The sequence below is a fragment of the Diadema antillarum genome, unplaced genomic scaffold (assembly GCF_040938485.1).
Source record: "Diadema antillarum isolate AM-2024a unplaced genomic scaffold, OU_Dant_1.0 scf00000037, whole genome shotgun sequence".
NCBI classification, from domain to species: domain Eukaryota; kingdom Metazoa; phylum Echinodermata; class Echinoidea; order Diadematoida; family Diadematidae; genus Diadema; species Diadema antillarum.
This window is the reverse complement of record NW_027270926.1, coordinates 2,673,906-2,681,524: the sequence shown is the minus strand read 5'-3', so window position 1 is coordinate 2,681,524 and position 7,619 is coordinate 2,673,906.

The window sequence follows — 7,619 nt, the reverse complement described above, 5'->3', positions numbered from 1 at the left end:
TTTGGTTTATCCATTTCTTGTCAATGAATGCAAACGATTTTTTTTTTTAAAGATTGCGAGATTCAGTACTGCTTCTTCATTGGTGTTGTTTAAAAAGCCATCGTGTTGGGTATCTCAAATTTCACTAGATATAGGTACAGAAAAACAATTGTCTTCCTTATTTTTTTCCGTAGTTGATGAATTTGCATGGTATGTCAAATATTGTAATATAATCATTGCCTCGATGTACTTACATAAGCCGGTTACTGGAGTACAAAGAGATTTTTCTCCTCACACCTACTCTTTGCTCGAGTATTATCGTTGTAGATTTTGGTCTAGATTTAAAATGGTTCATCATCACACAGAAGTAACCTCTGAGTTAGATGTATTCAAAGAGATTTTTCATCAGCTCATCTATTACTTGGATGCAGTGTTGTATTTTTACGGCACTGTTTGGATGTATATTCAAAGAGATTTTAAATATATCTTTGGATGCGTTCAAAGAGCTTATATCAAGGATCTTGCTCTTAGGAGTGGATGACTACAGTATTGTATTTCATAGAGCTGTATAGGCCTAATCCAACTCTAAATTTCAGAGCGGGTTGGGATAAACCCGCTCTGTTATGATGTATTTCAGAGCGGGGTTAACCCGCTCTGATGTATTTACATTAGCGCCATCATTGTTCAAATTTGTTTAGCAAGCAGTCATACGATACGATACGGTCGTCGGTACTAGACGGACGGCATGCAATCTCCTCGACTTGAACCCAATAAACCCATAGCTTGAACCGTCGTGTGCTGCATTTGCAGCTGTTATGTGCCGCCCATATCCACCAAAGATTCTCTTTGATAGATGCAGTATCGAAACAACGTAGTTGGACGGTCGGTACGTACAATCATACCGTATACTTCTCTGGCTACTTCCTACCGGTACCACAAGGTAAGCTGATGAAGCAGCTGACTGCCTCACCAAAACCTCCCAACTGAGCCCGAAAAAAAGAACTGGTTTCACCTAACCTTTACAATTTTCGCTCAGGTAAGAATTCCCTTTGTCTTTGTAAAACTGCATTACATTTCTGACACGATACCTCGATGTTTTGTCGTATCCTCCCACACACCATGATGAATTTTGAATTTGATTTGGAAGAGAGACGGGTTGACTGTATGATCAGGTGCGGCGGCCGGGTTCTTCGCGTGTACTAACGGTTGTGCCCTGGGGTAGTCCGGCATTTCGAAGGAAGATGAGGCAGTATTACAGTACTTGAAAGGTGTGTGTGTGTGAGAGAAGACGGTGAAAATGAGCGGCTGGCTTTCACAGTTATAACGCTTCTTGGACCCCCCCCCCCCCCCCCCCCTTGATGAGATAATCCTGAAGCAGCTCTTTCCGAACTAAACTGGGATGGGATATGCTGTGACAGCACACAGGGTCACAGCACATCCTTGACTGAAAGATCGGTCTGATACAGTGGTAATGTTAGTGTATCTGTCCGTCGGGGAATGTTCCGTGGAGACTGCGCACGTATGTGGGGTCGTCATAGGCGCTTCATCATCGTACGTAGAGCGCGGCCATTGCGCAATCCGTCGAGAGAGGGCTCACTTCAGCATTTACATTAAAAATACTTCGATTCGGTCTCCGTTCGAAACTGCTCACTAACGGAAGATGATGACTCAATATCTGACGTCATTAAAAAAATTCAGAGTGGTTATCAAACATATTAAAACTAAAATCCAAAGGAGCAAGACATACACAATCTCTCACAAAAAATCAGAACGTTCCTAGCTGAACATTCACTTCACAATGCTCGATATTTCAACCATGTGTCGCTATCATGCATGAGTCGGTCCCATGGGACACACAGACAGGATCGTAATTAGCATCAGATTTCAACACATTTTCTTGACTTTTTCATATCTTAAGTTGCAATTTTCTGTGAAATGTGATAGTCTTTTTGACATCATTTAGGACATTTCTGACAATTATCTGTGGTTTCTGTTCATCCTACAGTTTTTTTGTGAATCATTTATGCCCCTTGCATTTGACCTTGTGTTACTGCTCAGGGCAATTCGATTCACGCTTACGGCAAATCAAATAGATGGTCACCGCACGCGGGCTCTGCTTCAATTGCCCGACACGGGTTGTGTGCAGATATCATGCGGGCCCGCGGGGTATAGCGGAGCAGGGCTGGGCGCGACCGGGCCGGGCCGGGCCGGGCGCGGGTAGGCAGAGGGAGGATGGATCAAAGGAGTGTGTCAATATTCATTACACTACTTCCTGTATTGTGCTACTGCCGTCACAAGCTTACAATCAATCAAACTTCCTTCAATTAAAAAAGACTGGATTGCACATGGCACTATACAAGACTGCACAACTCTGTATGCAAGTGAAATCTACTTTGAAATCATAACTTCATTATTGCCATGCTGTTATCATTATCATCACAATACACCGATATGTACCTGGTAGGTACCACTACCAGTATCACTATCAAATTGAGACTGCAGACAATTTACAGGAAAGCAGAAAATACTGGTAGCTGTAATTTGATTAATTTGTTTATCAATAGATACAGTGCAATAGAATTTCATCTGGCATACGAGTACACCTAGTTCAAATTATTTGTTTGTTGCTGCACATTATATTGTACGTACATCTCAACAACTATGAACAGTCGAGTATGCTACAGATGTCATGTCATTTGATCCCATTGATTCTATGATTGTGTGGCAGAAGTATCTCAACAACATATGAACAGAGGACTATGCTACAAATATCATGAATATGTCATTTGAACCCATTGATTCTGTGATTGTGTGGTAGTAGTATCTCAACAACTTATCACAGTTGGCTATGCTACTAATATCATGAATATGTCATTTGAACCAATTGATTCCATGATTGTTTGTGTGTGGTAGCAGTATCTCAACAACTTATGAACAGTTGACTATGCTACAAATATCATTTGAACCCATTGACTGTGATTGTTTGTGGTAGTACTTTGCTAGAAGAAACTTTTGTTCAACGCTGGGTACCGGTACCCCACTATTTTCCTACCCCTATATGATATAGTGAACACCATCACCTTTCATTACTTTGGTCGCTGAATAAAAAGAAAAAAAAAAACTTGATGAACTTTCATTGCATCAACTGCATGGTTTTGCAGCGCGAAAATCTGTACTTTCAACAAAGAACCAGGAAATTACATCTCTCTGTGCAACACTGTTAAAAAAAAAAACAAACATCACTATAGCAGTAGCTAATACCGGTACTTTTTCAGGTCACGTCACATTATTATTGTGCATTTTGTCTAATTCATCAACAAAGATACAAACAACCTCCGCATGCACTGTCACTTTAGACTCATAATACGTAACGTATCATGTATATTTGATATAGAAATTATGTACCAGGTACTTTTTTTTTAATTTCTTTTTTGGCACATGATATGCACCATGTATGGCAAGTATATTGTTAGACACATGTTGCAAATTGCCCGTAGCAACCTACACGTAGATCTACTATCAGTGTTGTTAGGGCCTAGTAGATATACAAGTGTATTAATATTATTAAAATAAATACTATTACTAGTTTATATACAGGCTACACTCAATACAAGATATTGCAAGGCCAATGTGTAAATGCACGAATTAATACCTTAGGTTTGATATGTAGGCCGACTATTTTATTACTGATGATCTGATTTAAATTACGTCCAGACCTATAACAACGACAGACTGCTGTCTAATCACTGCTAATGTAGCCATTGTTAGCACTCTAACTGAGTCTCTAGCTGGCTACACATAGGAACCTAGTCCTTTCTGGTCTATTTTTAATAACAAAAACTTATTGACCAATGAACCATGCCGTACAACATGCATTCTGCATGCAAACTAGCCTATAAACCAGCAAAATAGCACGACATAATGCAGCGGCCACAGGCATGCGCCAACTCCCAAAATGCACGTTCACGCATCGAACAATGGACGACGTGGGACCAAATCGCTGCGCCTACGCACAAGGGGGAAACGCGAGCGCCACACCGATAGAAATAAAATTCTGCGGCTATTTTGTCAGGAAAGAATGTACTATTTTTTCCGCTACAGAGAAAAAATGCAATACCAAGGGCAGTCTACTTGATCGTTATAACAGAAACAATAACTTGACACGAGATCAAAAATATATCACCTCAGTATAATAAAAATCTGACGCTAGCAACGCAACAGGTCAAATTTCAGTAGCCTACAGGGTTCACAAAACCTTATTATACCCCTTTATCGGGAGGATGGGTCAATGAGCAAAAAACTGTAGGATGGAAGCCGACTGCATGAAACAGGTAGACGTGACCTCTTTCATTCAAATTTAAAAGGAAGAGATACAAAAAATTGTTTAAAAATTATTATTGACAAGTTATTGATAGGCTATAAATAACTTGCATAAAGTCATATTTAATGCATAAAATTAGGGTTACAAAAATGTACACTTATATGGCAATTTTATTAAGATTTTGCAACTATGAATGTAGTGTTTTGAACATATGAATATGCATGAAGTGAGGAGACCTGTACTTTCCACCCTCATTTTGTTTTTATTTTTCCAGTTGCAATTCAATACAGGGGTAATTAAAAATGCAGAGCTCATCAGCGACGAATTGTTCATGTTGTCAAGTTCGATTACGTCATAATCAATATGGCGACGTACGTATATGCGCGCACACTGAATACGTGTGCGTCTGGCTTCACTTATCCCCTCCGTAGGAGAGCGTTAATGGCAAAAAATAAAAGACTCCTCCGGACAGACGGATCTTTCTGTCTAAGCACATCCCATCCCAGTGCCTAAAATGTTATGGTCGTTAGGTTGGGTGTTTGTGTGTGTGAGTTTTTTGTTTTGTTTTTTGTTTTAAAGCGGCGTGTGGTATAACTATAAGTCTACAGAAGTACAGTGTTGTGTTCAGTTTTTGTATAATTTTTTGGAAGGGGTATCAGGGATATACTGGCCGGGTAGATTTATCTGAAATCCAGATTATCCTGCTCACTTTAAACCAAACTGCACCAATCAATACCCTCAGAATACTGATTAACGGTACTAGTAATGTAGATAACTAGTATGCTACCAGTATTTCTAGTGGATATAGAAACTATTAGTTGTAAGGCCTAGAACTATATAGTTATTCTGACCACTTGTGTAAATTTGAGCCAAATTTGTCATTGGGAAGTGTCGATGTCGACGTCAACTTTCATGCGTAGCTCAAAACAACATGCTCTTTGCGAGCAGTCATGGCGTGCCGCATACGCTGCCAGCACAATTTGAAACTGAAATTAGCCATGTATCTTGCGACAATTTTTTTCAAGTACGGTAACCGAGAGAAAAAGATTCAATGTAATGCCTACTATTAAAATGAATATGGCAAGTTGAATGAACTTGAATGAAGACGGATGAGAAATTTATGCCATTCCTAAGAATCCTAGATTGCACATACTGACAGACAAACAGACACAGACAAACACATACACATATACACTATGCATTTCTTAATGAATTGTGACTTCTTCAACTTGCAGCAATCATTGCATGTTGACTTCTAGCTCTCATATTGAGTCTGTAAAACTGGATGGCTAACTTCTGTTTATGAGTGCATTTGTATTGTGCAGGCAGGTGAATTGAACAAGATAAACTCTTGTAGTGCAATATGCTTCTGCACATTTAACTAAGTGCATTATATTTTCCTTGATATCTGCATTGCCTTTCTCTAATCATTCCAATGTAATCAAAATTTAGTATCTGATTCTCTTGAACAAGTAATATTCATGCAAGAGTAAAGAAAAAGCACCCTAAAGCATGGTCAGCTGATAAATTGCTGTTAGCTGATATGAAGTTTGTAGGTTAGTGCTGTGTATTTTAATCTAAGGCTTTGAAGGAGCCATCTCTTACAATATTTTTCCTTGTCTATTTGGAAGTGGTCCTGATACACACTACACAAGGATATCACATGCTGTCAAGTGAAAGTCTTCACAAATTATCCATTTCATAGTGGGAGTTGAAAGTGTTGTACTTCAACTTCCTTTGTTCTGTTTTTTGTTTTTCCTCAAGTATGCCACCAGCTGCCTATTGTTTCAACTGAATGCCTGCTGCACTTGCCAGTCATTCACTTTCAGGGGTGTATTGCAATCTGCTGGACATTACTAAGCTCACGATTCTCTTCACCAAGTGTTTTCATAAGGACCATGAATGTACTGTAGTAATGTTGAGAGCTAAGTACATCAATACTCCTGAGTTGCTTTTGAGCTACAGTGACCCAATCTGTGTTTTGAACTCCAAGTTTTGATGACAAAGCTGCTCCCTTCTTGATGTACTGTAATTGAAAATGTCAAAGAATAACACCTAAAAACAAATTTGATGTTTTAAATGGTTATGAAATGTTGTGCTGTAGGATGTGCAAAGACTATGTTTTAAAGTTTAAATGTCTAGTAGGAGAATATGAAGTGGTATTTCAAATGTGATTCTGCACTATGGCATTATATGTTGCATACATGTACATTGTAGCACAACATGTTAGTGTACCATACCTTTGTACATCTACAATATATATCTACATGATGTATACAGTTGTACATTTCAAATAATCTAACTTTAAAAGCAAGCTGTTTTCGTGGCATGAATCTTTTTTTTCAAATTGTCATTGGCTTTCAGTGCATAAATAATGTAGACAGGAACTTTTGTGTGCATTTTCATTTAGCGAATTGTGGCCCTCTCGAAATTCCCAAAGTGATTAATGCATGTAAACATTCCTTGTTTTACAGTAACCATGCACAAAATTCCTGTAGAAAAAGTACATTGCTGATCCTTCCAACCAGGGAGGTGGGAAAGCCCCTCGCTGTTCCAACTTAAAGATGACAAAAGCATACAATTATGTACAATCTGTAATCATCAGTATGATACTGGGCCGTGCAGTGCAGCTGCGATCCAATTAAATAATGCCTTTTGAAGCCAGCGTATTAGCTTGTCATGGGTCCTGTGTTATGTATGGTAATGTGTATGCTCTCCAGTATGTTGCAAACTGTTATAAGCATGTGCCATTATAAGAGTTTGCATGTGTGTCTATGCAAGCCCAGATAACTTTTTTTTTCTGATATTCAGCTGATGTATCCTGTTCTGATATGATATCAGTAATAAATGCTGTAATGCCAAAATGTTTTTTTTTTCAAAACTTATGCAAAACTTGTTTGTATGGTATGCACTCTCCTGATCTCTTCCGTCCCAATCATAAAGTCCATGTGTACAGAATAATTTATTTATTACTCAGTCTTTCCATATAATGCATTAGGATGCCTAAGTAAATCTTGTGGGGTTTTGTTCATATTGAATCTATTTTTTAAATTTTTTTTATGTGCATGGGACATTATGACATTTTGGTATTCAGTCACACTTGACAGAACCAGATCTGGAGCTGCGCATAGCAAGCATTTAAAGGTCCTGTTTACCTTTTGGAGAAGTGATTTAAATTTTTTTTCAAGATATCACATTTGATGCATATATAGGTCAGTTGTATCACAAAAGATCCTACCATACAAACATTTTGCAATAAATCCTAAAATATAAGGAGATATATCACCATTTCTTATTAAACCATAGCTGTAGACGGTTT